This window comes from Medicago sativa, chromosome 4 (genome assembly GCF_051527215.1).
Source record: "Medicago sativa cultivar Bolivia chromosome 4, Bolivia_mono, whole genome shotgun sequence".
Taxonomy (NCBI): Eukaryota; Viridiplantae; Streptophyta; class Magnoliopsida; order Fabales; family Fabaceae; genus Medicago; species Medicago sativa.
Genome location: NC_140752.1, coordinates 57,649,654 through 57,672,086, shown reverse-complemented (window position 1 = coordinate 57,672,086; position 22,433 = coordinate 57,649,654). Strand labels below are relative to the sequence as shown.

The 22,433-nt window shown below is 35.4% G+C and overlaps 1 long non-coding RNA gene across 2 annotated transcripts; it reads left to right on the top strand.

The window, feature by feature from the left end:
- The first annotated feature begins 9,847 nt into the window (after nt 1–9,847).
- On the top strand, nt 9,848–11,737 carry LOC146930153 (uncharacterized). Of its 2 annotated transcripts, none has more exons than XR_015006287.1 (2): nt 9,848–10,727; nt 10,816–11,737. It is a non-coding gene; the product is annotated as an uncharacterized LOC146930153 (long non-coding RNA). The 2 variants fall into 2 exon arrangements; XR_015006288.1 differs by having other exon boundaries at nt 9,848–10,731.
- Nucleotides 11,738–22,433: the final 10,696 nt, after the last annotated feature.

Below are 22,433 nucleotides of genomic sequence, written 5' to 3'. Positions count from 1 at the left end.
CCTATTTGGTTTTGTATTTGGTAAAATGAAAGTATTGGAATGACACTTGAAGCAAAAATGAGATTTTAGCCTATATGGTTAAAAGTTTGATAAATATGAATGTTGAATTTGTCCCTCGATGTCCTTTGATGCGTAACATAATACTTGAACCTATTTGGTTTTGAATTCGGTAAACTGAAAGTAATGGGATGATCCTTATAGCAAAAACGAGATTTTAGCTTATATGGTTACACATTTGATAAATACGAAGGTTGACTATGTCTTTCGATCTCCCTTGATGCGAAACATGATATGTGAACCTATTTGGTTTCGAATTCGGTAAAATGAAAGTATTGAAATGTCCCTTGTCGCGAAAAAGAGATTTTAGCATATATGGTTACAATTTTGAAAAATATGAAGTCTGAACTTGTCCCTTTATGCGAAACATGATATTTGAACTTATTTTGTTTTAAATTTGGTAAATTGAACACATGCGTTTTCTCTACAATCATATTGTGTCTCGATGACTCTTGTTTCGAAAATGAAATTTTAGCATTTATGGTTACAAAAATGATAAATGAGAAGGATGAACTTGTACCTCTATGTCCCTTGATGCAAAACATGATTCTTAAGCCGAATTTTTTTGGATTTCGGTAAACCGGAAGTATTGGAAAGTATTGGAATGACTTTGTCGCAAAAATGAAATTTTAGCCTATATGGTTAAAATTTTGATAAAGGTTGAACTTGTCCCTCGATGTCCCTTGATACGTAACATGATATGTGAACCTATTTGGTTTTGTATTCGGTAAAATGAAAGTATTGGAATGACCCTTGAAGCAAAAATCAGATTTTAGCCTATATGGTTAAAAGTTTGATAAATATGAATGTTAAATATGTCCCTCGATGTCCTTTGATGCGTAACATAATATTTGAACCTATTTGGTTTTGAATTCGGTAAACTGAAAGTAATGGGATGATCCTTATAGCAAAAACGAGATTTTAGCTTATATGGTTACACGTTTGATAAATAGGAAGGTTGACCATGTCTTTCGATGTCCCTTGATGCGAAACATGATATGTGAACCTATTTGGTTTCGAATTTGGTAAAATGAAAGTATTGAAATGTCCCTTGTCGCGAAAAAGAGATTTTAGCATGTATGGTTACAATTTTGAAAAATATGAAGTCTGAACTTGTCCATCATTGACCCTTTATGCGAAACATGATATTTGAATTTATTTTATTTTAAATTTGGTAAATTGAACACATGCGTTTTCTCTACAATCATATTGTGTCTCGATGACTCTTGTTTCGAAAAAGAAATTTTAGCATTTATGGTTACAAAAATGATAAATGAGTAGGATGAACTTGTACCTCTATGTCCCTTGATGCGAAACATGATTTTTAAGCCAAGTTTTTTTGGATTTCGGTAAACCGGAAGTATTAGAAAGTATTGGAATGACTTTGTCGCGAAAATGAGATTTTAGCCTATATGGTTAGAATTTTGATAAAGGTTGAACTTGTCCCTCGATTTCCCTTGATACGAAACATGATATGTGAACCTATTTGGTTTTGTATTCGGTAAAATGAAAGTATTGGAATGACCCTTGAAGCAAAAATGAGATTTTAGCCTATATGGTTAAAAGTTTGATAAATATGAATGTTAAATTTGTCCCTCGATGTCCTTTGATGCGTAACATAATATTTGAACCTATTTGGTTTTGAATTCGGTAAACTGAAAGTAATGGGATGATCCTTATAGCAAAAACGAGATTTTAGCTTATATCGTTACACGTTTGATAAATACGAAGGTTGACCATGTCTTTCGATGTCCCTTGATGCGAAACATGATATGTGAACCTATTTGGTTTCGAATTCGGTAAAATGAAAGTATTGAAATGTTCCTTGTCGCGAAAAAGATATTTTAACATATATGGTTACAATTTTGAAAAATATGAAGTCTGAACTTGTCCCTCATTGTCCCTTTATGCGAAACATGACATTTGAACTTATTTTGTTTTAAATTTGGTAAATTGAACACAATGGTTTTCTCTACAATCATATTGTGTCTCGATGACTCTTGTTTTGAAAATGAAATTTTAGCATTTATGGTTACAAAAATGATAAATGAGAAGGATGAACTTGTACCTCTATGTCCCTTGATGCGATACATGATTTTTAAGCCGAGTTTTTTTGGATTTCGGTAAACCGGAAGTATTGGAAAGTATTGGAATGACTTTGTCGCAAAAATGAGATTTTAGCCTATATGGTTAGAATTTTGATAAAGGTTGAACTTGTCCCTCGATGTCCCTTGATACGAAACATGATATGTGAACCTATTTGGTTTTGTATTTGGTAAAATGAAAGTATTGGAATGACACTTGAAGCAAAAATGAGATTTTAGCCTATATGGTTAAAAGTTTGATAAATATGAATGTTGAATTTGTCCCTCGATGTCCTTTGATGCGTAACATAAAACTTGAACCTATTTGGTTTTGAATTCGGTAAACTGAAAGTAATGGGATGATCCTTATAGCAAAAACGAGATTTTAGCTTATATGGTTACACGTTTGATAAATACGAAGGTTGACCATGTCTTTCGATGTCCCTTGATGCGAAACATGATATGTGAACCTATTTGGTTTCGAATTCGGTAAAATGAAAGTATTGAAATGTCCCTTGTCGCGAAAAAGAGATTTTAGCATATATGGTTACAATTTTGAAAAATATGAAGTCTGAACTTGTCCCTCATTGTCCCTTTATGCGAAACATGATATTTGAACTTATTTTGTTTTAAATTTGGTAAATTGAACACATGCGTTTTCTCTACAATCATATTGTGTCTCGATGACTCTTGTTTCGAAAATGAAATTTTAGCATTTATGGTTACAAAAATGATAAATGAGAAGGATGAACTTGTACCTCTATGTCCCTTGATGCAAAACATGATTTTTAAGCTGAGTTTTTTTGGATTTCGGTAAACCGGAAGTATTGGAAAGTGTTGGAATGACTTTGTCGCAAAAATGAGATTTTAGCCTATATGGTTAAAATTTTGATAAAGGTTGAACTTGTCCCTCGATGTCCCTTGATACGAAACATGATATGTGAACCTATTTGGTTTTGTATTCGGTAAAATGAAAGTATTGGAATGACCCTGGAAGCAAAAATGAGATTTTAGCCTATATGGTTAAAAGTTTGATAAATATGAATCTTGAATTTGTCCCTCGAGGTCCGTTGATGCGTAACATAATATTTGAACCTATTTGGTTTTGAATTCGGTAAACTGAAAGTAATGGGATGATCCTTATAGCAAAAACGAGATTTTAGCTTATATGGTTACACGTTTGATAAATACGAAGGTTGACCATGTCTTTCGATGTCCCTTGATGCGAAACATGATATGTGAACCTATTTGGTTTCGAATTCGGTAAAATGAAAGTATTGAAATGTCCCTTGTCGCGAAAAAGAGATTTTAGCATCTATGGTTACAATTTTGAAAGATATGAAGTCTGAACTTGTCCCTCAGTGTCCCTTTATGCGAAACATGATATTTGAACTTATTTTGTTTTAAATTTGGTAAATTGAACACATGCGTTTTCTCTACAATCATATTATGTCTCGATGACTCTTGTTTTGAAAATGAAATTTTAGCATTTATGGTTACAAAAATGATAAATGAGAAGGATGAACTTGTACCTCTATGTCCCTTGATGCGAAACATGATTTTTAAGCCGAGTTTTTTTGGATTTCGGTAAACCGGAAGTATTGGAAAGTATTGGAATGACTTTGTCGCAAAAATGAGATTTTAGCATATATGGTAAGAATTTTGATAAAGGTTGAACTTGTCCCTCGATGTCCCTTGATACGAAACATGATATGTGAACCTATTTGGTTTTGTATTTGGTAAAATGAAAGTATTGGAATGACACTTGAAGCAAAAATGAGATTTTAGCCTATATGGTTAAAAGTTTGATAAATATGAATGTTGAATTTGTCCCTCGATGTCCTTTGATGCGTAACATAATACTTGAACCTATTTGGTTTTGAATTCGGTAAACTGAAAGTAATGGGATGATCCTTATAGCAAAAACGAGATTTTAGCTTATATGGTTACACGTTTGATAAATACGAAGGTTGACCATGTCTTTCGATGTCCCTTGATGCGAAACATGATATGTGAACCTATTTGGTTTCGAATTCGGTAAAATGAAAGTATTGAAATGTCCCTTGTCGCGAAAAAGAGATTTTAGCATCTATGGTTACAATTTTGAAAGATATGAAGTCTGAACTTGTCCCTCATTGTCCCTTTATGCGAAACATGATATTTGAACTTATTTTGTTTTAAATTTGGTAAATTGAACACATGCGTTTTCTCTACAATCATATTATGTCTCGATGACTCTTGTTTTGAAAATGAAATTTTAGCATTTATGGTTACAAAAATGATAAATGAGAAGGATGAACTTGTACCTCTATGTCCCTTGATGCGAAACATGATTTTTAAGCCGAGTTTTTTTGGATTTCGGTAAACCGGAAGTATTGGAAAGTATTGGAATGACTTTGTCGGAAAAATGAGATTTTAGCATATATGGTTAGAATTTTGATAAAGGTTGAACTTGTCCCTCGATGTCCCTTGATACGAAACATGATATTTGAACCTATTTGGTTTTGTATTTGGTAAAATGAAAGTATTGGAATGACACTTGAAGCAAAAATGAGATTTTAGCCTATATGGTTAAAAGTTTGATAAATATGAATGTTGAATTTGTCCCTCGATGTCCTTTGATGCGTAACATAATACTTGAACCTATTTGGTTTTGAATTCGGTAAACTGAAAGTAATGGGATGATCCTTATAGCAAAAACGAGATTTTAGCTTATATGGTTACACGTTTGATAAATACGAAGGTTGACCATGTCTTTCGATGTCCCTTGATGCGAAACATGATATGTGAACCTATTTGGTTTCGAATTCGGTAAAATGAAAGTATTGAAATGTCCCTTGTCGCGAAAAAGAGATTTTAGCATCTATGGTTACAATTTTGAAAGATATGAAGTCTGAACTTGTCCCTCATTGTCCCTTTATGCGAAACATGATATTTGAACTTATTTTGTTTTAAATTTGGTAAATTGAACACATGCGTTTTCTCTACAATCATATTATGTCTCGATGACTCTTGTTTTGAAAATGAAATTTTAGCATTTATGGTTACAAAAATGATAAATGAGAAGGATGAACTTGTACCTCTATGTCCCTTGATGCGAAACATGATTTTTAAGCCGAGTTTTTTTGGATTTCGGTAAACCGGAAGTATTGGAAAGTATTGGAATGACTTTGTCGGAAAAATGAGATTTTAGCATATATGGTTAGAATTTTGATAAAGGTTGAACTTGTCCCTCGATGTCCCTTGATACGAAACATGATATGTGAACCTATTTGGTTTTGTATTTGGTAAAATGAAAGTATTGGAATGACACTTGAAGCAAAAATGAGATTTTAGCCTATATGGTTAAAAGTTTGATAAATATGAATGTTGAATTTGTCCCTCGATGTCCTTTGATGCGTAACATAATACTTGAACCTATTTGGTTTTGAATTCGGTAAACTGAAAGTAATGGGATGATCCTTATAGCAAAAACGAGATTTTAGCTTACATGGTTACACGTTTGATAAATACGAAGGTTGACCATGTCTTTCGATGTCCCTTGATGCGAAACATGATATGTGAACCTATTTGGTTTCGAATTCGGTAAAATGAAAGTATTGAAATGTCCCTTGTCGCGAAAAAGAGATTTTAGCATCTATGGTTACAATTTTGAAAGATATGAAGTCTGAACTTGTCCCTCATTGTCCCTTTATGCGAAACATGATATTTGAACTTATTTGAACACATGCGTTTTCTCTACAATCATATTGTGTCTCGATGACTCTTGTTTCGAAAATGAAATTTTAGCATTTATGGTTACAAAAATGATAAATGAGAAGGATGAACTTGTACCTCTATGTCCCTTGATGCGAAACATGATTTTTAAGCCGAGTTTTTTTGGATTTCGGTAAACCAGAAGTTTTGGAATGACTTTGTCGCAAAAATGAGATTTTAGCCTATATGGTTAGAATTTTGATAAAGGTTGAACTTGTCCCTCGATGTCCCTTGATATGAAACATGATATGTGAACCTATTTGGTTTTGTATTCGGTAAAATGAAAGTATTGGAATGATCCTTATAGCAAAAACGAGATTTTAGCTTATATGGTTACACGTTTGATAAATACGAAGGTTGACCATGTCTTTCGATGTCCCTTGATGCGAAACATGATATGCGAACCTATTTGATTTCGAATTCGGTAAAATGAAAGTATTGAAATGTCCCTTGTCGCGAAAAAGAGATTTTAGCATATATGGTTACAATTTTGAAAAATATGAAGTCTGAACTTGTCCCTCATTGTCCCTTTATGCGAACCATGATATTTGAACTTATTTTGTTTTAAATTTGGTAAATTGAACACATGCATTTTCTCTACAATCATATTATGTCTCGATGACTCTTGTTTCGAAAATGAAATTTTAGCATTTATGGTTACAAAAATGATAAATGAGAAGGATGAACTTGTACCTCTATGTCCCTTGATGCGAAACATGATTTTTAAGCCGAGTTTTTTTGGATTTCGGTAAACCGGAAGTATTGGAATGACTTTGTTGCAAAAATGAGATTTTAGCCTATATGGTTAGAATTTTGATAAAGGTTGAACTTGTCCCTCGATGTCCCTTGATACGAAACATGATATGTGAACCTATTTGGTTTTGTATTCGGTAAAATGAAAGTATTGGAATGACCCTTGAAGCAAAAATGAGATTTTAGCCTATATGGTTAAAAGTTTGATAAATATGAATGTTGAATTTGTCCCTCGACGTCCTTTGATGCGTAACATAATATTTGAACCTATTTGATTTTGAATTCGGTAAACTGAAAGTAATGGGATGATTCTTATAGCAAAACCGATATTTTAGCTTATATGGTTACACGTTTGATAAATACGAAGGTTGACCATGTCTTTCGATGTCCCTTGATGCGAAACATGATATGTGACCTATTTGGTTTCGAATTCGGTAAAATGAAAGTATTGAAATGTCCCTTGTCGCGAAAAAGAGATTTTAGCATATATGGTTACAATTTTAAAAAATATGAAGTCTGAACTTGTCCCTCATTGTCCCTTTATGCGAAACATGATATTTGAACTTAGTTTGTTTTAAATTTGGTAAATTGAACACATGCGTTTTCTCTACAATCATATTGTGTCTCGATGACTCTTGTTTCGAAAATGAAATTTTAGCATTTATGGTTACAAAAATGATAAATGAGAAGGATGAACTTGTACCTCTATGTCCCTTGATGCAAAACATGATTTTTAAGCCGAGTTTTTTTGGATTTCGGTAAACCAGAAGTATTGGAAAGTGTTGGAATGACTTTGTCGCAAAAATGAGATTTTAGCCTATATGGTTAAAATTTTGATAAAGGTTGAACTTGTCCCTCGATGTCCCTTGATACGAAACATGATATGTGAACCTATTTGGTTTTGTATTCGGTAAAATGAAAGTATTGGAATGACCCTTGAAGCAAAAATGAGATTTTAGCCTATATGGTTAAAAGTTTGATAAATATGAATGTTGAATTTGTCCCTCGATGTCCTTTGATGTGTAACATAATATTTGAACCTATTTGGTTTTGAATTTGGTAAACTGAAAGTAATGGGATGATCCTTATAGCAAAAATATGTCTTTCGATGTCCCTTGATGCGAAACATGATATGTGAACCTATTTGGTTTCGAATTCGGTAAAATGAAAGTATTGAAATGTCCCTTCTCGCGAAAAAGAGATTTTAGCATATATGGTTACAATTTTGAAAAATATGAAATCTGAACTTGTCCCTCATTGTCCCTTTATGCGAAACATGATATTTGAACTTATTTTGTTTTAAATTTGGTAAATTGAAGACATGCGTTTTCTCTACAATCATATTGTAACTCGATGACTCTTGTTTCGAAAATGAAATTTTAGCATTTAAGGTTACAAAAATGATAAATGAGAAGGATGAACTTGTACCTCTATGTCCCTTGATGCGAAACATGATTTTTATGCCGAGTTTTTTTGGATTTCGGTAAACCGGAAGTATTGGAATGACTTTGTCGCAAAAATGAGATTTTAGCCTATATGGTTAGAATTTTGATAAAGGTTGAACTTGTCCCTCGATGTCCCTTGATACGAAACATGATATGTGAACCTATTTGGTTTTGTATTCGGTAAAATGAAAGTATTGGAATGACCCTTGAAGCAAAAATGAGATTTTAGCCTATATGGTTAAAAGTTTGATAAATATGAATGTTGAATTTGTCCCTCGACGTCCTTTGATGCGTAACATAATATTTGAAGCTATTTGGTTTTGAATTCGGTAAACTGAAAGTAATGGGATGATCCTTATAGCAAAACCGATATTTTAGCTTATATGGTTACACGTTTGATAAATACGAAGGTTGACCATGTCTTTCGATGTCCCTTGATGCGAAACATGATATGTGAACCTATTTGGTTTCGAATTCGGTAAAATGAAAGTATTGAAATGTCCCTTGTCGCGAAAAAGAGATTTTAGCATATATGGTTACAATTTTGAAAAATATGAAGTCTGAACTTGTCCCTCATTGTCCCTTTATGCGAAACATGATATTTGAACTTATTTTGTTTTAAATTTGGTAAATTGAACACATGCGTTTTCTCTACAATCATATTGTGTCTCGATGACTCTTGTTTCGAAAATGAAATTTTAGCATTTATGGTTACAAAAATGATAAATGAGAAGGATGAACTTGTACCTCTATGTCCCTTGATGCGAAACATGATTTTTAAGCCGAGTTTTTTTGGATTTCGGTAAACTGGAAGTATTGGAATGACTTTGTCGCAAAAATGAGATTTTAGCCTATATGGTTAGAATTTTGATAAAGGTTGAACTTGTCCCTCGATGTCCCTTGATACGAAACATGATATGTGAACCTATTTGGTTTTGTATTCGGTAAAATGAAAGTATTGGAATGACCCTTGAAGCAAAAATGAGATTTTAGCCTATATGGTTAAAAGTTTGATAAATATGAATGTTGAATTTGTCCCTCGATGTCCTTTGATGCGTAACATAATATTTGAACCTATTTCGTTTTGAATTCGGTAAACTGAAAGTAATGGGATGATCCTTATAGCAAAAACATGTCTTTCGATGTCCCTTGATGCGAAACATGATATGTGAACCTATTTGGTTTCGAATTCGGTAAAATGAAAGTATTGAAATGTCCCTTCTCGCGAAAAAGAGATTTTAGCATATATGGTTACAATTTTGAAAAATATGAAGTCTGAACTTGTCCCTCATTGTCCCTTTATGCAAAACATGATATTTGAACTTATTTTGTTTTAAATTTGGTAAATTGAACACATGCGTTTTCTCTACAATCATATTGTAACTCGATGACTCTTGTTTCGAAAATGAAATTTTAGCATTTAAGGTTACAAAAATGATAAATGAGAAGGATGAACTTGTACCTCTATGTCCCTTGATGCGAAACATGATTTTTATGCCGAGTTTTTTTGGATTTCGGTAAACCGGAAGTATTGGAATGACTTTGTCGCAAAAATGAGATTTTAGCCTATATGGTTAGAATTTTGATAAAGGTTGAACTTGTCCCTCGATGTCCCTTGATACGAAACATGATATGTGAACCTATTTGGTTTTGTATTTGGTAAAATGAAAGTATTGGAATGACACTTGAAGCAAAAATGAGATTTTAGCCTATATGGTTAAAAGTTTGATAAATATGAATGTTGATGCGGCGATATAGCGACGGAGAGGGAACATAGTATTCTCATTTACACGATTGATGAAGTTGCACTATTCATCAAAGTACACATTAGTTTATTAGTGTATTGTTTTGTTTGTTTTTCTAAATTATTTTGTTTTTATATTTTGAGGATTATTGTTGTGGGTGATTATTGCAGAAGTAACATTTTTCATGGTCGTGGTTGTCGAATTTTGTTTTTCTGGATATTTAAGTTTGGTGGATTTGAAATGGTTGTGAGTACTATGTGTTTGTGAAATTGCTTGAATGAGCAAAAACTGCATTGTGGAATACTTTTGCTGGTAGAAATTATTGTTTTTCACTTGGTTAACCAGGCCATGATGGTTTCATAGTGAAGATTGTTATTTTAATGGATTATAGCCAATTACAAGAGCAGAATTTGTGGTTGAATTGTATGGACTGCTGCTTTGGATGTTAATATTGAATGATTAAGAGTTTAATCTCTTCATTTGGCAAGAAGATTTTATCAATATAACTTTGATTTTTAATATTTAATATTTTGACTTTGAAAAATAAAAATTGATTCGCTTTTCACTTTATTTAAACTCTTCTTAGCCTCCTATATATATGTAACTCTAATGATCATTAGAAATTACTTTGGTGAACATGGATTAATGATTTAGAATGCATGAAGTTTATATAGACTTACTTGATGATTTTGACGGATTCTAATTTCCTCATCTTACTTTTTCATATACAAGTTGAATTGAAATGTATACTCGATATCCAAATGCTATCACCACACGATGATTCTTCTTTCCTTTCCATGGCAGGCTGAAGAATACAGGATTCAATAGCATTGTTGATATTTGTTCTAAGTGTTGGTTTCATAGTCAAGTTTCTTATTACATATGAGGTAGGTCAGTTTTTCAAGCTTTAAAGGTGTCTATTGGTCATTTCCATAACAAAATTTGCTCATTTATGTCTCTTGCAATAACTTATAGGTAAATGCTTTCGGCTTTGAATCTGGTCACCAAGAGAAGGAAGGTACCAAGAGAAAGAAATGCATGGCATCAGTAGCCGGCAAGATAGGCAAAAGCGAGAACAACAGCGTTCAAGAAAGATAATTGGCTAAGTTTACCGAAATGTATCCTTTTGCCTGTTAAATTATATTAATATTCTTTGCTTGCCCATTTTATTTTGGCTATGGGTGGGTTCTACGTTGGCCACGTAAGGAAATCATTGCTGTAATTTTTAATTCCAACTTTGCTCTTCCCATGATATTTTCCTTTTTGGTTTCCATAATGCCAAGGTGTGTCCAATTGGTATCATGTTTTTGAACTGTATTTTTCCTTCTACTACTACGGAGTCTGTAATGCTTACAACAAGACTTCATCATTTAGTTCATGATGTTTTGTTCAAATTAAAGTCACAACAGAAGGAAGTTAATAATTTGTACCCATGCCTCATCTAATTTGTAGATTTTTATAATGCAACAATCTTTCTTTGAATACAGGTATTGCCTTTTTCTGATTTATGTTTATGGAGTTTTCATTCTTTACTACTACATGTTATCATTCTAAAGCTGTAGTAAAAAGTTCCCAGCATCATACATGATTGTAAATTCTTCATGTGATATTTATATACCAAATTTCAGGAAGCAAGGCATTTGTAAATTCTTTGACAAGGCTCCAATTTAATGACAATATCATACATGTACTTATTCATCTTTTGGACTTTGTAAAAGCTTGAAAGTACTAGAGATCAAGATACAAAAAAGAATTCACAGGAGAATGTTCAATGTCCAAGAGAGAGATGAAGATGCTCAGTAAAAAAATTTACCAAGGGTATATGATTGTAAATTAATCATTGTAATATTATTGTAAGACAAAATTCAGTATTTTATATAGCGTTGTGTTTGTTCTATGAGTTGTGTTGGAACCGTCGCGATTGCTTGGTTAGATAGGTGATTGTGGAAGCCGGGCAGTGTTGGTGTTTTGACATCTCTGTGAAGGTGAGAAAAACACAAGAAGGGGGGGTTGAATTGTGTTTTGAAAAATTCTTCGTTTCTCCTAAAAACTGAACACACTGATCAGAAGCTAAGTGAGACAGCTTCTGAAGTGATAATCAGAATCTAAATGCAGCGGAATAAAACAGAGAGAGAGAAGAAGAACGACACAAAGCAATTATACTGGTTCCTTCCACAATCCGGAAGTAGTCCAGTCCCCCTTGCACTTCCAAGGAGATTTCACTAAGAGTAATATCTGATTACAATTGCTCAAGCACACAAGCAAGAGACTTCCTTTGCTCAAGCACACAAGCTAGAGACTTCCTTTGCTCAAGAACACAATCAAGAGACTTCCTGCTCAAGCACAACTGCAAGAGACTTCCTAACTAAACAAAATTACACAGAAAATTGTTTAAGGTTGAACACTTGATATACAATCAGAGGTGCTCACAATACAAATCAGATACAGACTCAATGGACTTAAGAATTTCTAAGATATGACTTTGAGACACAGAAATTCTAAGTGAATGCAGAACAATTTCAGCAGAGATTTGGCACTTGTAAAAATGTTGTGAGTCTTTTGTTCAGCGTTCTTGCATTACCAAAACTCTAAGTCTTCACTCCTTTATATAGAGGTGTGAAAGAAACGTTGTGAAATTGCCAGCACACCAAAGAGTCGTTGTTTGAAGCTTGTTCTTTCACCAATGATCTTTTGCCTGATTTGGTTGTTGTCCTATGAAGAACCAATTTGAAATCCATTCCTTATCCAAAGGAACATCTATGCAGGAGAAGCCGTATTCTGGAGCTGTTTTCTTGTCTTGTAGCGTGGACACAAAACAGAGTAGTGGAGAAGGTGGTTGTACAGTTCGTACAATAGTACAATGTCAACGCTTTCGTCCAAATTGCAAGCACATGCCTTCAAACACCTTTGAAATGACCGTTGCAATGTTCCACTAATTTTCTGCTGTGTTTTCGAATCCAATAGACAGCTTTTGCAATGTAGATTCTTCAATCTTTGAATCTTCTGCAAATCCAGTTGATCTTCAGCTTCTGGTGAAATGACTTCTGATGAGGCAGCTTCTGATGATGCAGCTTCTGATGAAGCAGCTTCTGCAGCTTCTGATGGTGCAGCTTCTTCAGCTTCTGATGATGCAGCTTCTGATGATGCAGCTTCTGATAATGTGGCTTCTGGACCTCTTGTCTTCAGGAGCACTATTCTTCAGGAGCACTATTTCTTTAGGAGCGCTTTTACTATCTTCAGGAGCAGCTTGACTTCAGGAGCGCTTTCCACTTTCAGGAGCGTATTGCCTTCAGAATCGTCTAAGCTTCATTTTCTTTTGCTCTTTATTTGCTCATTCAGAACCAATTAATGATGTAACTTTTTAACTGTGGTCCTGTACACTTGAACAAATATTAGCTAGTCCAATTTACAATTTTTAATACCTTGTTATCATCAAAACTCTTTGAGGTTCATTGTTAAACACATTTTGTTCCAACAATCTCCCCCTTTTTGATGATGACAAACAATAGAATTTAAAAATTGTCAATTGTTGTTAATCTAATTAACGAGTTGACTTTGGGGTTTCTGAGGTTTGTAAGCTCAGAGTCTGAGGTTTGTAAGCTCTAACTCCCCCTGAGTCTGATAGTCTTTAAGGTGAGGTTTGTAAGCTCCCCCTATGTTCTATCCAGGTTAATTAAATTCATTTTTCGCACAATAATATCAGAGCTAAAAAAATTGAAAGAATTGACTTATAGATAAGAAGAATGGTTCAATTAATTTTATTTGAAATTTGATACTTCACCCTTTTTGATACACCCCTTTAAAGGTAAAACAAAAAGGATAGAAATTTTCAAAATTTTCAAATATTAATTAATGGGGCTCAGAGCCTTTAAATACTATCACATATACTCCCCCTTTTGTCATTAGCAGAAAGACATAAACAAAAAGAAGATATGAGAAAAACATAAGTTTAAAGGTTCAGAGCATAATTCAAATAAATTTAAAGCAAATTTAACCATCTTCAAAAACTTAAATAAACAGGTCATAGCAAGCATTATTATCAAAGCAAATAACAACACACATGATATAAACAGTTAATGATATTCAGAAGCAAGAAGAATTCAGAAGCAAATGATATCAGAAGCGAAAAGAACTAAATCAGAAACGGAGATGATCAAAGAATATTAAAAGCCTAAAGAGACAAAAAAAATAAGCTAAAAGTGTGCAACTATGGGTTTGGCTTATTTTTCTAAAATCTTCTTCAGAAGCTCTTGAACATCAGCATACTTCTTGTCCATATCTTTTCTGTAGTTGTCTTCTCTGATCTTGGCTTCTTGCATATCAGCTTCCAATTTTGATATCTTCAGCTTCTGCTCTAGTAGCTCTGTTTCAAGTCTATCATTTTCTTCTTTGAGCACCTTGTTCTCCTGAGCTAGAGCCAGGTTAGGTGCATCAATCTTTTCCAGGATCTCAGAAGGAATAATCAGATGCAGCTCCTTAGGCAGGAATTCTTCAGGTTCTCTGCCTCTGATACTGAGTGGATTCTTCACCCAAGTACCAAGAATCTCAACATCTCCAGTATTCTCTTCTATTCCATTCAACCAATCTTCCAGCTTCTGTTTGGCTTGCTCTTGAGCCTCAATGCATGAATCTTGCAGTGCTGAAATCAGGTTGACGACCCTTTCTTTGATCCTTCTCCATTGCTTCTGATAGCTAACTTGATGACCCAAGTCATTTCTTCCTGCTATCAGTCTGAGAACTTCAGAAGCAATATCTTCCCACACATCCTGTAGTACTTTGGAATCCAAGAAAATGGTGGGAGGTGAAGGTTGTTTAGAGGGTTTTGGAGAGGCTAGGGGAACAATTGGTAGGTTTGATGATGATTGGTCATTTGTAGTTAAGGATTGGCTAGTTGATGGTTGGTCAGGAGTGGGGTCAACTACCATATCAGAGGCATGATCATCTTGATCATCCTCAGAGTCTGTGTCCATATCACATACACCAGTATGATGGGTGATCTTGATAACTTGTACTGGTGAAGGAGTTATGGAAGCAGGGGTTGGCTCAGGAACAATGTGTTCAGGAGCGGCAGTTTCAGGTGCAGGTTCAGAAATGGGTTTAGTAACTGGTTGTTCAGGAACAATATGTTCAGGAACGGTCTTTTGAGGAATTGATTGTTCAGGAACAGTTGGTTGTTGTTGTGGGGGTTATGAAGTTGTAGGTTCAGATTGAGGGGGTGAAAAGGCTTTTTCTGGTGAAGGTTTTTGTTGTGGGGGGTCTTCTGAAACAACGTTATCAGAAGCAGCTGCTTCTGGAGTTATTTCAGAGGCTTTTTGTGAGGTTGTGTTAAAGCCAGATTGGGGTAGTTCACCTAGATAATGACTTTCTAGGTGATCTAAAAGAGAGGTGTCTTCAGAAGGAATAGAGGATGTGGTACAAGATGTGTGAGAAACTTGAGGTACCTTAGATAACATTGCTGAGTTATCTATTGCTTCTGAAGTTCCAAGATTCTGAACTTGCTCTACATTTTCAGCATCAGCTTCATCCACGATTAGCATCCTTTCTCCTTCCTCTTCTCTTTCAAGTTCTCTCATGGCTTTCACTTCTCGCCTATTTGCTAAAAAGTCATCAGAGTGTTCCTTAGCCATTCTCTTCATGGCTGGAGTCACTTGAACCATGGAGCTTTTCTTGTCAAGTGGAGCCTTCTTTCTTTTCAGCTTAGGCTCAGCTTCTTCTTTTCCTATTTCTTCAAGAGCTTCCTAGAGCTTCTCTTTGGTGATTACCCGATCTGCCCCTCTTTCCTTTAATAGGAGCAGCCTCCTCCTGAGGGCTTTCCTCTTCCTCCAAGACATACTCAGCTGCTGATTTAGCTAAGATTTCAGGATTGCTTTCCTTAAAGATGGAAGGAAAGTCCCTGATAATCTCAGATTCAGCTGTAGTCATTTCCAACCACTTTTCATCTTTAGGGGCTGTCTTAAAATAATGCATGGAATGCAAGGTCCTGCTACTGATAATCTTCTCAGCAGTAGAGGCCTTGAAGCATTTGTCAGATGCATCCCTTGATTTCTTTAGAACCTTCAATACTCCTCCTTGGTGGAAGATTTCAGACAATAATCTTCCATAGGGTACTTGCTTTCTTCCTTTGATAGTGCCTTCATTAATTGCCCAACAGAGATGATCCAAGACATATCTTGGGAAGTTGATCTTGTTCTGAGTTGCCATGAAGTAAATAGCTAGCTTCTGTTGGAAATTTGGTTGATCAGATCCTCCACCTCTCTGAAAGAAACAATCAGTGCAGAACTTCACCAACATTCTGTGGTGAATCTCCATCTCTGATGTCTTGGCTTTTGAATTCCCACCCAGAAGCAAGTTGCTGTAGCTTTGCAGAAGGATATCTTCCGTCTTTACTATTTCTTGGAATCTTCCTTCTGCATCCACTCTGCATGCTTTAGCAATTATCTCCTCTGTGATGGTTACAGGAATACCCATCACTTCAGACCTTATCTCAAGGCTACTGAAGGAAGTGGGATTCAACTCTATCTCCATCTTTTTCTTCTTCGACCCAGCTTGTTTCCCTGCTACCTTCACAGGCTTTCCATTGACGATTTCAGCTCTTAACCAGAAATCTTTGACCAAGTTCACATAAGTTGGCCCATTTAGCATCTTGAAGTATCCGGACAGCTTCCGAGTTTCTACATAACCTTCCATGTCCACTTCGTACTTCTTAAGTGAAGCGAAGTCAACTGGCGATTCTACTTGGACGATTAAGGATTTCCATGGAATATCCATAGTCTTTTCTTTGTAGACTGACCCAGATCCTGATGGGCCTTGCTTGCTTGAAGTAGATTCTGAAACTTCTTGTTGCGAGCTTGATGATGCCATTTGATGATGATTGAAGAAGATTTAGAGAATTTAGGGTTCTAAGGTTTTTGCGCTTACTTCGCAAGAGGTTTGAGAGCAAATGTGTTTGTTGTGAGTGAGTAGTGTGTGAATTGAAAAAGTGTTTATGAGTAAAAACGTTTGCAATTCAAAAGAGACAAACAAACATAACATTAATGACAAATTGGGGGCGCGTGAAAAGTACTTTCAAAGCTATTAAATCATCATTGCCCTTTTAGTTATACACCAACACATACAGGCCATGTAAGAAGTTCACAGAGTAACTACCAAGTTAGTGGGCCAGAAGTTACTTTTAAAAAGTAACTCCCAACGTTTCCACTAATTCAACTATTCAGAAGCAACAAATCCAGCTTCTGGACTTCAGATGCTGACGTCATCATTATCAGAAGCGAGTTTTCCTCAGAACCTCAATAAAGAGCTTCTGATGGACTACTGCTTCTGAACTAACTTCAGAACCTAAAATCCTATTCAGGAGCAAGCAAGCATTTAATCAGATACAAAGTGCATGTTCAAATTTTTCTTTATAAAATCAAATCTTTCAACAGTTAAAGGCTTAGTAAATATATCAGCCCATTGATTTTCAGTATCAATGAATTGTATATCTAAAATTCCTTTTTGAACATAATCTCTGATAAAATGGTGTTTGATTTCAATGTGCTTAGCTCTTGAATGCAAAATTGGATTTTTAGACAAACAAATAGCAGCAGTATTATCACAATAAATGGGAATACTGTTAGCAATTATATGATAGTCTTCCAACTGATGTTTCATCCAAAGTAGTTGTGTACAACAACTTGCAGCTGAAATGTATTCTGCTTCTGCTGTAGACATAGCAATAGTTGTTTGTCTTTTGCTAGCCCAGGATATAAGATTATCACCCAGAAATTGACAATTGCCACTGGTTGACTTTCTTTCAATCCTATCACCAGCATAATCAGCATCACAGAATCCAATTAGCTTATAATCTAAGGATTTCCTATAAAGGAGTCCAAGATTAGTTGTTCCTTTCAAATACCTAAAGATTCTCTTGACAGCAGTCATATGAGATTCTCTAGGATCTGATTGGAATCTTGCACACAAGCATACACTGAATAAAATATCTGGCCTAGATGCAGTGAGGTATAACAAAGAACCAATCATACCTCTATACAGCTTCTGGTCAACTTTAGCTCCTTCAACTTCTTTGCTTAAGGTGCACGTAGGGTGCATTGGAGTGTTCATCACTTTACAATCTTCAAGCTTGAACTTCTTCAGAAGTTCCTTTGTATACTTAGACTGATGAACATAGACTCCATTTTTGCATTGATTAATTTGAATGCCCAGGAAGAACTTCAGCTCTCCCATCATGCTCATTTCAAATTCATCCTGCATTAACTCAGAAAATTCCTTGCAAAGAGATGCATTAGTAGAACCAAATATTATATCATCAACATATATTTGCACAACAAGAATATCTTTCCCAAGGGTCCTTCTGAAGAGTGTTGTATCAACCTGTCCTCTTTTAAAATCATTCTTGATTAAGAAATTACTTAGTCTATCATACCAAGCTCTGGGAGCTTGTTTCAAGCCATATAGTGATTTCTTCAGTTTAAAAACATGGTCAGGATATTTAATATCCTCAAATCCAGGAGTTTGTTTGACATACACTTCTTCTTCTATGACACCATTGAGAAATGCACTCTTGACATCCATCTGATATAATATTATGCCATGATTAACTGCATAGGAAAGAAGTAACCTGATTGCTTCCAATCTTGCAACTGGAGCAAACGTTTCAATGTAATCAATGCCTTCTTGTTGACTATACCCTTGTGCAACAAGCCTGGCTTTGTTTCTTGTTACTTCACCTTGCTCATTCAGCTTGTTTCTGAATACCCATTTTGTTCCAATAATGTTCTTGTGCTGAGGTTTGGGTACCAGATCCCACACATCATTTCTTTGGAATTGATTCAACTCTTCTTGCATAGCTAGGATCCATCCATCATCTGAAAGTGCTTCATCAACTGTTGTAGGTTCAATCATTGAGATTAGTCCAATCATTGACTCTACTTGTCTGAAATGTGATCTTGTTCTTCTTGGACTATCTTTGTTTCCAATGATTAGCTCCTCAGGATGTGAAGACTTGTGTTTGAATGTGTTTCTGGGAGGATCTTCTTGATGTGAGCCATCTTGTGCTTCATCAGAAGCAGCTTCATCTTGCGCTTCTGATGTGGGTTCAGCTTCTGGACTATCTTCAGATTCAGCTATCTGATCAGGTTCTGGATTAACTTCAGGAACTTGTATCTCTGCAAAACTTTCATCTTGCTTTGAAGTTTTATCTTCAAGCTCCTTGTCATCAAATTTAACATGCATAGATTCTTCAACACAGAGTGTTTCTGAATTATACACTCTGTATGCCTTTGACCTTTCAGAGTAACCTAAAAAGATTCCTCTTTGGGCCTTGGCATCAAATTTCTTTAGGTAGAGCTTGTTGTTCAGAATGTAACATGTACATCCAAATTGATGAAAGTAAGAGATATTGAGTTTTCTTCCTTTAAAGAGTTCATATGCTGTTTTCTCCAAAATAGGTCTAATATAGATCCTGTTTTGAACATAACATGTTGTATTCACTGCTTCTGCCCAAAAATGTTTAGCCAAATTGTTTTCATGGATCATGGTTCTGGCCATTTCTTGTAAAGTTCTATTCTTTCTCTCTACAACCCCATTTTGTTGTGGAGTTCTAGGAGAAGAGAATTCATGGATGATTCCATGTTTTTCACAAAAAGCTTCAAATGGCTCATTTTCAAATTCTCCACCATGATCACTTCTGATTTTCAAAATTTTTGACTCTTTTTCAGTTTGAATTTGTGTGCAGAAGCTACTGAATACCTCATATGCATAATCCTTACTTTTCAGGAATTTCACCCAAGTCCATCTGCTGTAATCATCAACAATGACTAATCCATATTTACTTCCATATAAGGATGCAGTACTCACTGGTCCAAATAAATCAATATGGAGTAATTCTAAAGGTCTTGAGGTTGAAACAATGTCTTTGGTTTTAAAAGATGATTTCACAATTTTTCCTCTCTGACACGCACCACATAGTGCATCTGAATGATAGTCAATGTCTGGTAGCCCTTTCACAAGTTGTAACTTACTAAGCTTAGAGATTAACCTCCAGTTAGCATGTCCCAACCTTCTGTGCCACATCCATTTCTTACCATTCACTGATAGTAGGCAAATCACCTTCTGATCAGCCAGTTCAGAAAAATTGATTTTATAGACATTGTCAACTCTCTTTCCCTTGAACACAATGGATTTGTCTTCCTTGTTGATTACTGTACATTTGGGTTTTTCAAAAAGCACATCATAACCATTATCACAAAATTGACTAATGCTCAAAAGGTTATGTTCAAGACCATCTACCAACCATACATTATTAATTGAGGTAGAGGAATTACCAATAGTTCCTGTACCTATGATCTTGCCTGACTGGTTGCCTCCAAACTTCACATTTCCTCCCTCTTTCATTGTTAGGCTGAGGAACATGGACTTGTCTCCTGTCATGTGTCTTGAGCAACCGCTGTCTAGGTACCATGATCTTTGCTTTGGCACTGCTCTTAGACATACCTGCATCATTGACATTTTTAGATTTAGGTACCCATTGTCCTATGGGTCCTGGAAGGTTAGTACTTAAGGCTTTACTCTTCACTTCTTGTACCTTGTGCTGTGAGTTGGGTTGCTTCTGATTAACCATCACCTTAGGTTTTGGTACTTCAGAAGCAGTAACTGTCTTCTTCTGAAACTTAGATTTCAGAGCCTCAGATTTTGGTTTCACCAGACTCTGAGGAATAGGTTCTGATCTTTTCAGGATCCTAACCTTTGAAGTCTTTGAATCAGATTTGATCATAGCCTTTGACTTAGAGTTCTTTGGCTTTGAAGTAATCTTAGCCTTAGAACTAGAAGCTTCAGGTTCTGATTGAACAACAGTTTCCAACTCAGCCCCTTCTGGTACAAAGAAGGTTTTCAGACCTTCCTTGATGCATTCACAACAAGATTTTAGATTGGTTTTCTCAAGTTTCACTTCTGGAAAACCAATTCCTCTGCCATTGTTCTTGTAAATGCTATAAATCATAGAAGCTACTCTGCTTCTGCCAATGCCAGATATAATAAAATCTTCAAGAGCAATTTCATGGTTACTTAAAGGTTTTTCATTACACTTTTCTTGTAGCTTCTGACATAAGAACCTGAGCTGATCTTCATATGTTTTACACATGAAGTCAAAGCCCCTAAGTCCTTGTTCAGAAGCTTTCAGATCCAATAGAGTTGATTTTTGCTGTTGTACCAAATCAACATATTTTTCTTTTAAATCCTTCAACTCATTGGTTCTTACTTCAAAATGTGTAAGAAGTTCTTTAAGTGACTCAACAAGTTCATCTCTGGGAATTTTGGAATATACCTCGTTTTCATCTTCTGAGTCTGAATCTGATCCAGCTTCTGAAGTTGCTGTTGCTACCAACCCAACAGCTACCAAATCATCCCAGGTTGCCATTAAACTCTGCTTAATCTGCTTCTTGAATTTGCTTGGTTTGAATGTAGACCTCTTTGACTTGTCCTTTGACTTTTCTCTTTGAAGATCAGGGCATTCAGCAATGAAGTGTCCAGGCTTCTTACAGTTGAAGCATCCCTTCTGATCTTCTTTCCTTGAGCTTCTGGAGTTACCCCTTCTGGCGAGAAACTTTATGTTCTTCTTGGCCAGATACTGAAGTCTGTTTGAGAGCATGGCCATTTCATCAGCATCTGGTTCAGAATCTGAACTTGACTGTTCTTCCTCTTCAGATTCAACCACTTTGAGAGCTTTTGATGACTTGCCTTTGGATGGAAGAGCTATTGATTTACTCTTCTTAGTAGACTCATGTTCATTAAGACTTAACTCATGAACTTTGAGAGAACTAACAAGATCTTCGACACTTAAAGTGTTTAAATCTTTAGCTTCCTCAATGGCAGTCACCTTTGGTCTCCATCTGGCAGGTAAGCTTCTGAGTATCTTGCTTACATGATCAGAAGCAACATAGCTCTTCTTTAGAATCTGTAGCCCAGAAACTAAGGTTTGAAACCTTGAGTACATCTCCTCAATAGTTTCATCATCCTTCATCTTGAATAACTCATACTGATGTACAAGCAGGAGAGCCTTTGCTTCTTTGACCTTCTTGCTCCCTTCATAGTTTGAACAGAGAGAAGCAAACATAGCTTTAGCAGTGGATTTGTCACTCATCTTCATGTATTCTGCTTTGGATATGGCAGTGACAAGGGCTCCTCTGATAATATGATGCTTCTTGTAGAGTTTCCTCAGTTCTGGAGTATGTTTCTTTCTATCCACAGCAGCTCCTTCTTCATCAAGGACTAGATCACCAACACCATCTTCCAGAATATCCCATAATTCTTCATCTAGGCTCATGATGTAACTGTAAAAGTTGGTCTTCCACCAAGAGAATTCTTCAGCATCTCCATTGAATTTTGGAATCTTTCCAACACTGGATTTCTTACTATCACTATAATCATGTGAGACATTTTTATAGTTAGTATCACCAGAACCAGTAGGAGGAGGAATAGACATGTTTTTCTCAGATCTTTGACTGTTGCACGGTTAAGTGTTACACAACAGACCAAGGCTCTAGATACCAATTGAAGGTGAGAAAAACACAAGAAGGGGGGTTGAATTGTGTTTTGAA